General features: G+C 38.3%; 1 protein-coding gene across 1 annotated transcript in view; it reads right to left on the reverse strand.

Moving 5' to 3' along the window:
* LOC130366478 (M1-specific T cell receptor alpha chain-like) overlaps nt 1-16,260 on the reverse strand; it is a gene marked incomplete in the record, with an annotated part of 208,212 nt that overhangs the window by 61,209 nt on the left and 130,743 nt on the right.

The raw sequence follows: 16,260 nt of genomic DNA on the forward strand, positions 1-16,260 counted from the left end.
TGAAATGAATAGGATCAGTTCTAGCATCAGTTTCCCTTCGTTGCACGCTGGAGGGAAACTAAGCCAAACACCTGATACATGTGAACCCAGCCCAAGTGGACCAAGCCCAAGATCACCGTGTTTACCCAGAGGCCTTGTTGTCCCATACCAAGGGAAAAAATTCCTTCTCGATTCCAAATATGCATCAAATGCTACTTCCAGAAATCTTGAAACCAAACTTGTAATATGATTACTCTCAATAAAGTCATCCACAACCCTCTAAAACTTATTCAATGAATCAGCCATCACAACATCATGTAGCAGAGAGTTCCATAGTCTCACTGCTCTTACAGTAAAGAATCTCTGTCAATGAAGATGGTGGAATCTTCTTTCCTCTAGATGTAGAGGATGCCCCCTTGACATGGTTATCGGTCTAGATATAAAAAGATCACTAGAAAGATCTCTGTATTGTCCATTTATATATTTGTACAATGGGATGAAAATCGCCCCTAAGACGTCTTTTCTCCAAATTAAATAACCCCAAGCTTGATAGCCTGTCTTGGTCCTGTAATCCTCCCATACCATCAGTTATCTTTGTCACCCTCCTCTGTACCCTCTCCAGTTCAGCCATGTCCTTCTTATACACAGGCGCCCAAAACTAGACACGATTGAATATTTTTGATGACACATAATAGAATATTATGACAACTTACTTGGAATCACATCTAGTTTGGTTCCCTTTCCAAACACAAGCTTGTCATATCCTGATGTAACACAGTGTTTAAAAGCTTTTCATAAACTATCTAGCCCAGCAGTGCTATTCTACAGAGTCCCTAGACTATAGTTATAAATATGCCTACACAGTTCTAAAAGATAGAACTACAACCATAAAATAGGTCACTATAAGCAGCTAAACTCAAATTTCCATGAAGAAGACAATAAAAGATACAGAGGACAGCAAAACAAACCTTCTCACCAATTCTAGAATGTAAATACATTTCAGAAGGGCAGAGAGATAAATTGACTGGACAAGTAAGAATAAAGCAATAAATACATGGGTGCAGAAATATTCCTTAAAATGGAAAAATATAAAAAATAAACTTGTAACTGTATTTACTACTTACTAGGGGAGACAGATACAACTGTTCCTCGGCCAAATGTGAGCCTATTGCCAGCTCCAGTTGCACACAGTGATATTTACATTAACACAAACCTCACTAGGAAATGATCATGTGCAAGGAGTATGAACATTATATGTCTTTTTATGTTGTGATATTATTCTACATATTTAGCTGTATACTGGGAACAAAGCTTTAGTATACTATATGTCACTTGAAAAGAACTGTAGTAAATCACCATTGCAACCACTATTAACCCACAAATCTATGGTGGGTTCACACTTTGTAACAGAAAAAACTAAAAATGGCAAAAAGGCCAAAAAAGCTTAAAAAGTGGCAGCATTTTTAATCTAAAGTAGACATAAATTCGTATGAGTGTAGAATTTACTCGTATGAGTGCCGAATTGATTTCTACTTTGTATAAAGGATTGGGCCCCTATTCGAGCACCATAATTTGAAAAGAGAGTGTTCTATATCACTCACATAGTATTTTTAATCAAATAGTGTGTTCCATTAACGTCAGCATCTGCCAGTGCACACATTGTATTCAAAAAACTGCAGTAATTCCAATACTTCCATATTTTACAGCAATATTTCCCATAGACTATTAAAGAGTACACTATTTGATTTAAAAAATAAATAAATAAAACTGTAGCTTTTTATACCTATATTATAGTCATTTTTGGGGTTTTGGTTTGACAATGTATGAAACCATACTCTGGCTGTAGTAACACAGCACCTAAGAAATGATGCACATACATTGTTTTTAGATATATATCAAAGTATAAAAAAACAAAACAAAAGGAGACATACGGAAAGCGCAAACATGTGCCGTCACTCCAACATTTGTTCAGTGAAAGAAAATGATTATAGTTGTGCTAACCTTTTAATGTTGTACTGAGAGCACAACATCTAGTAGATCACATGACCCAACACTTTGGGTAAGTCGCCGGGGTGCTACCTGGATCTGTCCCATCAGGAAAAAAACCTCTGGACAGTCTGGCAGTACTTGCAATAATCCCACAAACGTAGGTAGAAAAATGATCCTTGTAGCGCTCACCTGTAGAAGAAAAGTTATATTAAAAAGGACTGATTCGGACCAATAAAATAATAAACAGATACTTGTTTATTCGGTAAAAAGCGCTGTGGACTACGCGTTTCAAGGGGTGGGACCCCCCGATTGGACTTGAGGATGGATCCCACCCCTTGAAACGCATAGTCCACAGCACTTTTTACCAAATAAACGAGTATCTGTTTATTATTTTATTGGTCCGAATGGGTCCTTTTTAATATAAATTTTCTTCTACGGGTAAGCGCTCCAAGGATCATCTTAGATATACATAGTATATAGAGATGAGCAAACTTACAGTAAATTCAATTCGTCACGTACTTCTCAGCTCGGCGGTTGTTGACTTATCCTGCATAAATTAATTCAGCTTTCCGGTGCTCCGGTGGGCTGGAAAAGGTGGATACAGTCCTAGGAAAGAGTCTCCTAGGACTGTATCCACCTTTTCCAGCCCACGGGAGCACCGGAAAGCTGAAGTAATTTATGCAGGAAAAGTCAGCAACCGCCGAGCTGAGAAATTCATGACGAATCGAATTTACTGTAAGTTTGCTCATCTCTAATAGTATACTATAGTATTTAGTTTTGCCCAGTGGCTCTCCAGCTATTGCACTACTACAACTCCCATTGGATTGTTTGACTCATGAAGGTAGCTCAGAGACCACTGTACTATATGATACTATAACATAACATTAGTATAAATAAAACCCACCAGACTACATTTTATTTATCAAGTAAAAAGGTTTCTGCTTTATGGAGAACTCCAGAACTCTCTCTCAGCTTTACCATTTCTAAAAACAATACCATGAGGCTGAATTCACATGGCATGGTCAGCTTGCAGTTTTTTAGGTCATTTGGAAAAATCAGAATTTGACCGCACTAAGTGAATGTACTGCTGGGCAGGATTGCAGGAAATCGTCACCATTCTGTTAAATCTATTGGGCATACACAAAGTGTCCTCAGATTTATTCATCTAGGTAGTTGTGGTAATTCATTATGGCTCTTTGTGTGTGGAAAAATAATATTTTTGTCCAAATGTCAATATATATATATATATATATATATATATATATATATATATATATATATATGAAGGTCAGCTTTGAAATTAAACTCCCTCTTTATCACTATTATTTAATATAATGTACATTTAAATTATATATATATATATATATATATATATATATATATATATACATACACACACTATGGGGGAGAAAGGAAAAGTTACCCAGTTGCCCATAGCAACCAATCAGATCCCTTCTTTCCATTTGCAGAGGTCTTGTTAAAAATGAAAGAAGCAAGCTGATTGGTTGCTATGGGTAACTGGACAACCTTTCCTTTGCACAGGTTTTGATAAATCTTCATATATATATATATATATATATATATATATATATATATATATATATATAATAAAAATATACATTATATTAGATAATTAAATATAAATACTATGGGGGAGATTTATCAATGAAAGAAGTAAGCTGATTGGTTGCTATGGGTAACTGGACAACCTTTCCTTTGCACAGGTTTTGATAAATCTCCATATATATATATATATATATATATATATATATATATATATATATATATATATATAATAAAAATATACATTATATTAGATAATTAAATATAGATACTATGGGGGAGATTTATCAATGAAAGAAGCAAGCTGATTGGTTGCTATGGGTAACTGGACAACCTTTCCTTTGCACAGGTTTTGATAAATCTCCATATATATATATATATATATATATATATATATATATATATATATATACATATATAATAAAAATATACATTATATTAGATAATTAAATATAGATACTATGGGGGAGATTTACCTGTGTAGAAGAAAAGTTGTCCAGTTGCCCATAGCAACCAATCAGATCGCTTCTTTCATTTTTAGGAATGCCTGTGAAAAATGAAAGAAGCGATCTGATTGGTTGCTATGGGCAACTGGACAACTTTTCTTCTACAAAGGTTTTGATAAATCTCCATATAATTTTTTTTAAATTTAGGATCAACTAGCTAGTTCGTTTATACATAATATAGGTGAGTAACCTAGATCAGTGTTTTCCAAACAGTGTGTCTCCAGCTGTTGCAAAACTACATCCCCCAGCATGCCCGGACAGCCTTTGGCTGTCCGGGCATGCTGGGTGATGTAGTTTTGCAACAGCTGAAGACACACTGGGGAAGTTTTATCAAAACCTGTGCAGAAGAAGACTTGCCCAGTTGCCCATAGCAACCAATCAGCTCGCTTCTTTCTTTTTTTCACAGGCCTTCTTAAAAATGAAAGAAGCAATCTGATTGGTTGCTATGGGCAACTGGGCAAGGTTTCCTCTGCACAGGGTTTGATAAATCTCCCCCACTGTGTGCGAAACACTGACCAAGAGTCTAGTCTGGAATCTTGCTTCTAGATGTTTCTATGCCCTGTATCCACTACTCCAAATAAACATGTATCATACATTGTGTCGCACCTATTAAACGCCCACCACAAACAGAAAAATGCAAGCATCCCCTAAAAAATGGTGGTGTACCCCATAAGGTACACATACCACTGGCTTCTAGCCTTTGACTCTCCAATTGTTCATGGGATGATGAGAGTTGTAGTGTTAGCCACAGCTTGTAGATTACTAGTGTAAAACATTCAGTAGCTTCCAGTACCTAGTAGTACGGTATATATGCTATTATTTATGTATATTAGATACTAAGGATTTTGGACACATAAACTTCACAGCAATTCTCTATATAACATGTAGCTGCTATAATATCCTTTCAGAACAAAGACTTACTTAGGAAAACCTTGAGATTTGTCCCTTGCCCAAAAATCGTCCTCCGTGCATCATTATCACAGTGATAGATGTCACCACAAGAACTATAGGCAGAAACAGGATGGGTGTTGTGTATGAAAAACCTTTTCTGGGTGTCATTCTTTTAAGTCTAAAAACTTCTCTGGGAAACATATTCTTATGTTTATTTTTTCCTACTAAAAGTAACTAAAAATCGTTATCATGGCTCAAAATGAGACTCGGACAACTATTGACATGTCAGTTCTTTCCACAGAATGCGCTCGGAGATGCATTGCCGAATATAGAGACGGTGCACTACCGAGTGGTCCTAGCACCTGCTTGTTCTTGTGTCACTTGCTGTTTGTAATATATCTGCCAGAATTTTTTGGGGGTGGACATTCTGCAAAGATTCAGTCATGTAAACATAGCCTTAGCCAGTAAGGAAAGCGAAATACAAAAAAACATGTTTAGCTCTAAATGACTGTGCAATGTCTAAGGCTATGTTCACACACTAGTTTTTGAGCCTCATTTCGAGCCTAGATGGCTGATAAGGCGGCACTGAAAAGGCGACTGAAAAAAACTGTGTGTGGACAGAAAAACAGCTGAAAATAAGGCTAAGGACCCCGTCACATGTATCCGGCAATCCTGCTTAATTTCCCTTTGGAACAGTAGAATAGCAGCAGAGGGAAACAATGATCAAACTGATCCCATTCATTGGGACAGTTGAGATTAATCTGATGCTTTGGATGGAATGTCAGATCACCAAACAGCGGAGATAGGATAACCCATCATGCAGCATTCCCCTTTTTGGCAGGCAAAAATAAGGCTGGGTTAACATATGTCCAGCATCCGGCATAGGTGAACTCAGCCGATCTCTGTACGCAACTGATGCCACAACTGATGACAAGTTGTCAATAGTTGTATTGCATCCAGCATCCATTGTTTCTGCATTGTTTCAGCAAGCCGCATTCCCCTGTTCGGTGCCCTCCAACGTGTCCAACCATATGGCATCATAATTGAGACGCTGCATGATTGTGACCTGTCCCATTCAAATGAATGGCATCAGTTTCCCTCCAGTGCACACCAGAGGGAAACTGTGTCAAACAACTGATATATGTGAACCCAGCTTAACTGGGTGCTGAGCCATACACAGTTAATGCACTCAGATGCATCCCTCCAAGGAACAGCTCAGGATAAAAGCAGCGCACAAGACTTCAAAGGTAAAATGGTTTATTTACCCGGCATGCAACGCGTTTCGCCGGACGACCAGCTTCATCAGGCATGCCTGATGAAGCTGGTCGTCCAGCGAAACGCGTTGCATGCTGGGTAAATAAACCATTTTACCTTTGAAGTCTTGTGCGCTGCTTTTATCCTGAGCTGTTCCTTGGAGGGATCCGTCTGAGTGCTTCACCTGTGTTGCCAGGAGCGGCTGCCGTTCTTCGCCCGTTGAAGGGTTATTCCACGCTTTCACCATAGTTGTACTTGGTCGCAGTACAACTATACTCGGTGAGCATTTTTGCTTGTTTTTCATCTTCTCATTACAATACGTTATCACACTAGGAGCACTCTCCTTGTTTGTATACACAGTTAATGTACTTTGCATCAGTTCACATATTGCAGTGTCAATGAATGTGACCTATCAATGACATACAGCTAAGAAATAAAGTAATGTCTAATGTAAATACCTGGAGACCCTTTTATAGCTACTCTTATATGTAATTTAAACATCAAAAGAATGTTGTTTAGCAAATTCTAAAAAATTCCTCTTACTATAACACTTCTTATAACGTATATATATATTTCTAACATACTTACGAGGGGAGACAGATAGAACCGTTCCTTTACCAAATAGAAGCTTATCTACCGAAACAGATCCACACAATGACATGTCCTGTATTAAAAACTCCCTCATCTCACCAAGTAATAGTTATACACAAGAGGAAATATGGATTTTCATACATCATACATTCGACATTGTAATAAAACATATAATGTAACTGGGCATATGATATACATATATGGATTGCATTGTAAATGGCAGACTATATGCACTTCTCACTACATATGACATGATAACATTGTAATATAAGATAGAGGTAGACTTCTCCACAATCTCTTTGCTGCTGATATATACATATATATATATATATATATATATATATATATATATATATATATAGTTAGGAGTAGCCGTATTAGTCCAGTGATGCAAAAAGCTAAATCATCGCCAAAGTTAATTTTAAACAAACCCAGTAAAGCACTGCAGATAATACTACCGATGATTTTGCTTATATATATATATATATATATATATATATATATATATATATATATATACTTAGTATGTCCAAGGTTCATTTAAACAAACCCAGTAAAGCACTGCAGATAATGCTAGATAAATCACTATAAAAGATCGCCCAGAAATGCAGTCATAGGATATGTTCTGAATTATTGGGGACTATGATTTTACAGCCATATATATTTCATAGACGTACTTACTAGGAATCACAGATACTTGAGTCCCGGATCCGAATATATACTTGGTATTGGTATTATCACTGTGACACACACCATAACAATAACTTTATCACAATAGGCATGTAATCAATAAAGAGTACAGCAATGCCACCAAATCTTCCATTGACACCTGTCATGTCTAGACATATCTAAAACAAACATTAGGCTATGTTTTTACAGAGGTTTTTTCAGTTTTTTTTTTTTTTTTTGGGGGGGGGGAGGGGGGGGAATTGTCACTGCAACATTCCCCATTCCTTTTGAATACAGTTCTGACTTTGGCTCAAAAACCTTATTCCAACATTTTTTAACATCACAAGACTTACACTGCCATAGACTATACTAGCATCTTTTGCTTGTCTTTATTGCAAATGCATACTATTGCATTTATGTGGTAGATTATTTCATAGAAAAGAATATGATTCCTTCATATCAGCTGTTTTGCATGAACGATCCCTAAAAGATGCATCTGCATTGTTACCAAGAAAACAGCAAAGTATAATATATATATACATATATATATATATATATATATATATATATATATATATATCTATATATCTATATATATATATGTATATATATATATATATATCTTACCAAAGAAGTAATTCCGCAGCACTCCCGGATAATTGAAACTTGAGTGAAGTTTATTGACCTGACATCATGCTTGAAAAAGGCCTCAAGTGAGCAGCCGAAACGTCGCTATTATGTCAATTCAATAAACTTCACTCAAGTTTCACTTATCCTGGAGTGTTGCGGAATTACTTCTTTGGTGTGGTATCTCATTGTGACCCATGACCTGGGACATTTATCTGCCGGCACCCGCTGTTGTTGCATATGTGTGGTTGTTTTGCTTACCTCTACAATTTTTTTTATATATATTTTTTTAGATATATATATTGATTAGATAGATTTTTTATATATATATATATATATATATATATATATATATTGATTAGATAGATAGAAAGATAGAGACAATCAAATACTCACTTGGTTTCACATCAACTTTTGTTCCTTGACCAAAGACCAGCTTTGCCAAGTTGTTAGAACACTGTGATTTCTGCCTTTACATAAAGCTGACATACACATCCGTTCAATACATATAAGAATGTCTATTTTAACCAACAAAATAAGATGCAACTTGTACCTCCATATCAGTACAGCCTTGTATTTTCACACAAAGAGAACACATATTTTATTACTTATCATTCTGTTAAAAGACTTTTGCTCACATAGTGCATTTCCATGCATATTTTATTGAAAATAAATGCATGATGTGTCACTTATTTACGCGGATGGAAAAAATACACTTGTTGCAAATATGGACACAAGTTTCCAGCAATTTTATAGACACATTCTTACAAATAAAATGCGCATGAAAAGGTGCTCTATATAAGTCTATGAGAGAGTGCACACAATATGTAAAAATATGTCTGTAATATATGTAAAAATATGTCTGTAATATATGTAAAAATATGTCTGTAATCTTTACAAGCCAACAAATAAGTGACATGTTAATTATTTACGTAACTGTAAGAAATGCGACCATATTTCTTACATACATGTGACAATCACTTTCCCATAGACTTGCATAGAGCACATTAGTGTTAGAAATGCAGACATATTTTGTTTGCAATTTTGCAGACACATTTTTACAAATAAAATTTGCCTAAAAAAAACCACTGTGTGAACATAGCCTAAGGCTGTATTTATATCTGCTGTTTTTGTCACATTTTTTGTTGTCACGCATAAAAAACGAAGACAAAAACACAGCATTCTAACAACCCTGACGGTTGCTGTATAGTGACAAAAATAGTACATGTCATTGCAGACTTACAAGTACGAGTGTCTCCAATGAAGTCTACCATATTAGATCTACACTTACTTGGTGATACATAGAGGCTTGTTCCACTTCCAAATATAAGCGTTTGACCTGTACTATACACAGTGATTGACTTAGTTACAAAAACGTAACCCTGTCTACATTCTTGTCTGGATTGAAACCTCTTCCTAAAATAGTGTTCTTTCTTTTTATTCTTTTACAATTCCAACTTTTCATTATTTACATTTACTTTGTGTTATTAATGTCTTAGGTCATTAAAAAATGTCATCATATGATGTGATGATGTGAGTGTTATTTTAACCCTGACATATCATATGTTTAATATTATACCCTAATCTGTATGTAGCAAGTATTATAAACTTTGTATTTGATTTTCATTGCTATTACTTAGTTGATATTTTTCACCACCTATTTTTCTTTTGCGCTCATCTACAACGATCCCAGTAGCTAACAGTATCCCAAACGACTCATAAATGAACAAAAAAAAAAACTCCTACTTTCTGTATGTATAGGATCAATAAAATACCACTACTAACTGGGTTTCACAGTCAGCAGTAATTCTCTCACACATACGAGATTATTGCTAAATTTTACACAGTTATTGTTATGAAAATTTATTTGGCAGGTTTTACTGAGTCTAGGATGTCCAATTTTTAGTACATATTATATAAACTTTTTTATACAATCGCTAAACTAATGGTTAATACTTACTAGGTATAACAGAGAGTCTGGTTCCACTTCCAAATATGCGTTTCTCATTGGAACCATACACAGTGATTTGTCTGTATACCATAACCTAACCTATACAATGGTAGAAATTCAGCTATTTCCTGCCTAACGCCCCATGCCTATGATGGTGCGGTGGAGCAGAGTCCCTACAGTGCCATCCTAGAGACCCATAGGTACTCAGTACACCACAGTATTATGCAGAGATTCCCTAGAAGAAAAGAATACCTCCATTACTTTTTATCCACTGGAGTATGGCAAGATGATTTTCTCACAGAATCTAAAGGAATCTGTGATCTAAAACCTATACATGCCTTCGAACAAAGAAGTCGTCCAGCTCCCAAGATGCAATAAAAGAAGTATTCTTTATTGATCCAACAGATAGGATTGACACACAGAAGCAGAAGCGTCTGACGCGTTTCGCACAGAACGTGCTTAATCATAGACTCAGTCTACGATTAAGCACGTTCTGTGCGAAACGCGTCAGACGCTTCTGCTTCTGTGTGTCAATCCTATCTGTTGGATCAATAAAGAATACTTCTTTTATTGCATCTTGGGAGCTGGACGACTTCTTTGTTCATATTCCGATTTGGCCGAGGGCGGGACCGGCACGTCCGTGCTCAGCTGATGCATGTTCCCTAATAGGTGGTGAGCGGAACCGGTATCTTGTACAAACAGACTATACATGCCTTCATATGATATCATAGTTATACAGAGTTACATAAATATAACATTATCTCCTTCTACAACGCTACAGAACTACAATACAACCGTAATAAGCATAAAGCGTACACGAAAAGAATTTTTTCCCTAAGATTAAGAGAAAATAAATCTACCTCGATGTAATGAACGATGGTTTTACAGTGCAAAAATGACCTAAATGTGTTTACTAATTCTTCTTGCAATTTCCTAGAAATTGTAATCCAGTTTTACATTTTTTTTTCTTTTACAGAAATTCTAATTGCAAATTTGTTCACAGAGTGTAAATTTGAAATATTTCATGAATAGATATGTATTACATTTATTGTTGCAATTGTTATTATTTTTGCAATTATTATCATTATTATTATTATTGTAGAGTAGTGTTGAGCGGCATATGCCAAATTCGAATTTGCGATATTTTGCGAATATATGGATGAATATTTGTCATATATTCCCTAAATTCACATATTCTTAATATACGTGTTTTATTTTCCCATATGCAAAAATTTACATTTGCGCAAATTCGCATATGCGAAAATTTGCATACGCAAATTTTCGCAAATGCGAAAATTCGCACTCCAGGCTCACACAGTAGTAGTAGAGCCTTCTTTACACCACACAAGCTGGAAGCAGAGAGGGATGATCACTGTGATGTGTACTGTGAAAAAACAACAAAAAAATTCACAAATATGCGATATTCACGAATAAAATTTGCATTGCAAATGTTCGCGAGCAACACTATTGTAGAGTATGTCTTAATTATTTATAATCATAACTGTTCATTTGAGTTATTAGCCGATACTTACTATGTACAACTACCTTTGAGCCTTTTCCAAATATCAGCTTTCTCCCACTCCCGTCATTCACAGTGAAATATCCCATTACAAAAACTCTTTTACCATCTTTTGATAAAAAAATATCAGATAAAACAACTAAAACACTCAAATATTAACACTTACTGGGTACGACAACCAAAAGAGTTCCAATGCCAAATGTGAGCTTATCACTGGATCCCACACAGTGATATTCTCAATGACTAAAACATCAGTAAGTCACCATAGCACGGAAGCAAATAACAAATACATTCTACTATTAAGCTATGTTCACATACACATACAGGTTTCTTTGAGCCTTATTTTGAGCCATATCAGGCTTAAAAAAAGGAACAAAAGCAAATGACAGTTAAAAAAACTGTGTGCGAGCAACAAAATGGCTCAAAATAAGATAAAAAAAAATGTCTGAACATAGCCTTATGGGTTTTCCTTAGTTATTGACTCGACTATAAGCCTAGGGTGGGAAATACATCATACCCCATCGGCTGTCCAGGCATGATGGGAGTTTTGAAACCTCTGGAGGTCCGCAGGTTGAAGACCACTGTGGCCTTCGTCATCATCCCCCCCCCCTTCATCATCACCGCCTGTCAATCCCTTCATCAGTGGTCTTCAACCTGCGGACCTCCAGATGTTGCAAAACTACAACTCCCAGCATGCCCGGACAGCCATCAGCTGTCCAGGCATGCTGGGAGTTGTAGTTTTGAAACCTCTGGAGGTCCGCAGGTTGAAGACCACTGCGGCCTTCGTCATCATCCAGCCACCCTCCCCCCTTTTGTTTTGTACTCACCTCCCCTCGGCAGGACGTTAGGGGGAGCTGGTCCGGGCCATCTATGCTGCAGGGACCGTCCGGTGGGGAGGATTAGTCGCTGCGGGCTGTCCATTTTCACCGGGGGGGCCTCTTCTCCGCGCTTCGGGCCCGGACCCAGCGAGGTTGCCTTGGCGATGATGCACAGGGACGTTGCGCATGAACGTCCATGTACGTCGTCGGTAAGGCAACGTCACTACTCCGGGGCCGGGCCCGAAGCGCGGAGAAGAGGCCCCCCCTCCCGGTGAAAATGGACAGCCCGCAACAACTAATCCTCCCCACCGGACGGTCCCTACAGCATAGATGGCCCGGACCAGCTCCCCCTAATGTCCCGCCGAGGGGAGGTGAGTACAAAACAAAATGGGCGGGGGGGCTGGATGATGACGAAGGCCGCAGTGGTCTTCAACCTGTGGACCTCCAGAGGTTTCAAAACTACAACACCCAGCATGCCCGGACAGCCGATGGCTGTCCGGGCTTGCTGGGAGTTGTAGTTTTGCAACATCTGGAGGTCCGCAAGTTGAAGACCACTGATGAAGGGATTGACCGGTGGAGAGTTCACTCGAGTATAAGCCGAGGGAGGCGTTTTCAGCTCGAAAAATCGTGCTGAAAAACTTGGCTTATACTCGAGTATATACGGTATGCTTCGAAAACTTTACATTATGTGAACCCAGCCAAAATGTACACAATGATTTTTTTCTACCATTTTTAATAAATTGTGTGCACTGACAGATCCTTTTTATAGACTTTTATAGTGCACATTATTAGAATAAAAGTATGGCCATATTTTATTCCTATTTTACCGATGTATTTAGCTATTTCTTTTACAATGTGTGAATGCTACAGTAATGCCCAACACTCACTTGGTGTTATAGAGAGTCTGGTTCCACTTCCAAATATGAGTTTCCCTGCTGCAGAGAGCACAGTGATCCACCTTCATACAATTACATAGGCTACATTGTCAACTATACATAATACACACATTTTACTAAATCTGAAAAAGATTAATGGAATGGCAAAAATAAACCAGAATCTTCCCTTTTGTTAGAACTGTCACAACTTGCTATCATTTGTTTTTTGGAATCATTCAAAAATGTTTATGTTTTTTTTTTTTTTTTAAATAAATAAATGCATAGTTTATAAATGATAAAAAAAAGTAATAAACATAAACCTTACATGAATATTGACAAGGCAATACTTACTAACTATAACTGTTACTTTTGTCCCTAGTCCAAATACCAGCTTTCTGTCATTCATGTTATACACAATGACACAAACCATCACAAAAACTCTTCTTGTGTTAGGCTATATTAATAAAAAAATAAAATGGGTGTTCATTTTTGCAAAATTAATATGCTCTATAAAATAAGTGACATATTAGGCTGGGTTCACTTATGTCCAGCATCCGGCATAGGTGAACTCAGCCTAAATCTAGACGCAATTGATGCCACAACTGATGACAACTTGACATCAGTTGTATGGCATCCGGCAAGCTGCGTTCCCCTGTCCGGTGCCCTCCAGCGTGTCCAACCATCCGGCATTAAAATTGAGATGCTGGATGATTGTGAACTGTCCCATTCAAATAAATGGGATCAGTTCTAGCATCAGTTTCCCTCCAGTGCACGACAGAGGGAAACTGTGCTGGATGCCTGATATGTGAACCCAGCTTTATTTAATTTTACAGATGCAAAAAATATTCCCTATACTGTGTACTGTATTTTCCTGTGCAAGTTATTAGATTAAAAACGTAATTTTACAGATGTATTTTGCTATTTAGTTTACGATAAGTAAACAAAATTTATAATAGAAAAAAGGCTGTAGATTTATATTTGGGGAATACTTAATTTTCTTACGCCAATGTGAAATGGTGATGTACAGTATAATTTACATTTAATACAGTATAATTTACATATATTGGAATGGAGTGGAATTTCCAATATCTAAGTAAAAGTATTTCCAAACCAGAGGCACATAGGCGCCATAGAAAGCATTACATATCTATTTTGAATGCTGTAAAACAAGATATATATATATATATATATATATATATATATATATATATATATATACTAGCTGAGTACCCGGCGTTGCCCGGTTTTTCCTTCCTAATCCTTGTTGGGGAGGAAAATAAACAAAGGAGGAAGCTTTTGACTTCATATCCCGTCCTCATATATTGTTGCCATATCGCCACCCCATATCCCGTCCTCATATGCCGACCTCCTATGCCGACCTCCTATCCCGACCTCCTATCCCAACCTTCTATCCTAACCTCCTATCCCGTCCTCCTATCCTGTCCTCCTATCCCATCCTCCTATCCCGACCTCCTATCCTGACCTCCTATCCCGTCCTCATATCCCGACCTATCCGGACCTCCTATCCCAACCTCCTATCCCGACCTCCTATCCCATCCTCCTATCCCATCCTCCTATCTCGACCTCCTATCCCGTCCTCCTATCCCTTCCTCCAATCTCGACCTCCTATCCCGACCTCCTATGCCGACCTTCTATCCCATCCTCCTATCCCGTCCTCCTATCTCGACCTCCCATCTCAACCTCCTATCTCAACCTCCTATCCCATCCTCCTATCCAGACCTCCTATCCCGACCTCCTATCCCGACCTCCTATCCCGACCTCCTATCCCGACCTCCTATCCCAACCTTCTATCCCAACCTCCTATCCCGTCCTCCTATCCTATCCTCCTATCCCATCCTCCTATCCCGACCTCCTATCCTGACCTCCTATCCTGTCCTCCTATCCCGTCCTCATATCCTGACCTCCTATGCCGACCTTCTATCCCATCCTCCTATCCCAACCTCCTATCTCGACCTCCCATCTCAACCTCCTATCTCAACCTCCTATCCCGTCCTCATATCCCGACCTATCCGGACCTCCTATCCCAACCTCCTATCCCGACCTCCTATCCCATCCTCCTATTCCATCCTCCTATCTCAACCTCCTATCCCGTCCTCCTATCCCTTCCTCCTATCTCGACCTCCTATCCCGACCTCCTATGCTGACCTTCTATCCCATCCTCCTATCCCGTCCTCCTATCTCGACCTCCCATCTCAACCTCCTATCTCAACCTCCTATCCCGTCCTCCTATCCTGACTTCCTATCCTGACCTCCTATCCCGACCTCCTATCTCGACCTCCTATCTCGACCTCCTATCCCATCCTCCTATCCCGTCCTCCTATCTCGTCCTCCTATCCCGACCTCCTATCCCAACCTTCCATCTCAACCTCCTATCTCAACCTCCTATCCCGTCCTCCTATTCTGACCTCCTATACTGACCTCCTATCCCGTCCCCCTATCCTGTCCCCCTATCTAGACCTCCTATCTCAAGCTCCTATCCCGACCTCTTATCCCGTCCTCCTATCTCGACCTCATATCCCGTCCTCCTATCTCGACCTCCTATAACGACCTCCTATCTCGACCTCCTATCACAACCTCCTATCCCTTCCTCCTATCCCGACCTCCTATCCTGACCCATAATATGTGTACCAGGTATTGAAATATCTCCAGCCGTACGGAAGTTATGTGGGAACATACATTTCCCATTGATTTGCATGGGACTTTAAACAAAAACCCCGACCCTCACAAATGGGGGTAGTTGAGGGTTAAATTAACTATCCTATATTTTAAGTGGACATATAAGTAACATGTGACCAAATATTATCAAAATATCTCCAACCGTTTGGAAGTTATGCAGTAACATATATTTCCCATTGACTTGTATAAGACTTAAACCCCACCCCTGGCAAATGGGGGTGAGTAAGGGTTAAATCACCTATCCTATGTTTGTTGCTGACATATAAGTAACATGTGTGCCAAGTTTTATGTTAATATTTTTAGCCGTTTGGACGTGATGCTGGAACATACA

The sequence above is a fragment of the Hyla sarda genome, chromosome 1 (genome assembly GCF_029499605.1).
Source record: "Hyla sarda isolate aHylSar1 chromosome 1, aHylSar1.hap1, whole genome shotgun sequence".
Lineage (NCBI taxonomy): Eukaryota > Metazoa > Chordata > Amphibia > Anura > Hylidae > Hyla > Hyla sarda.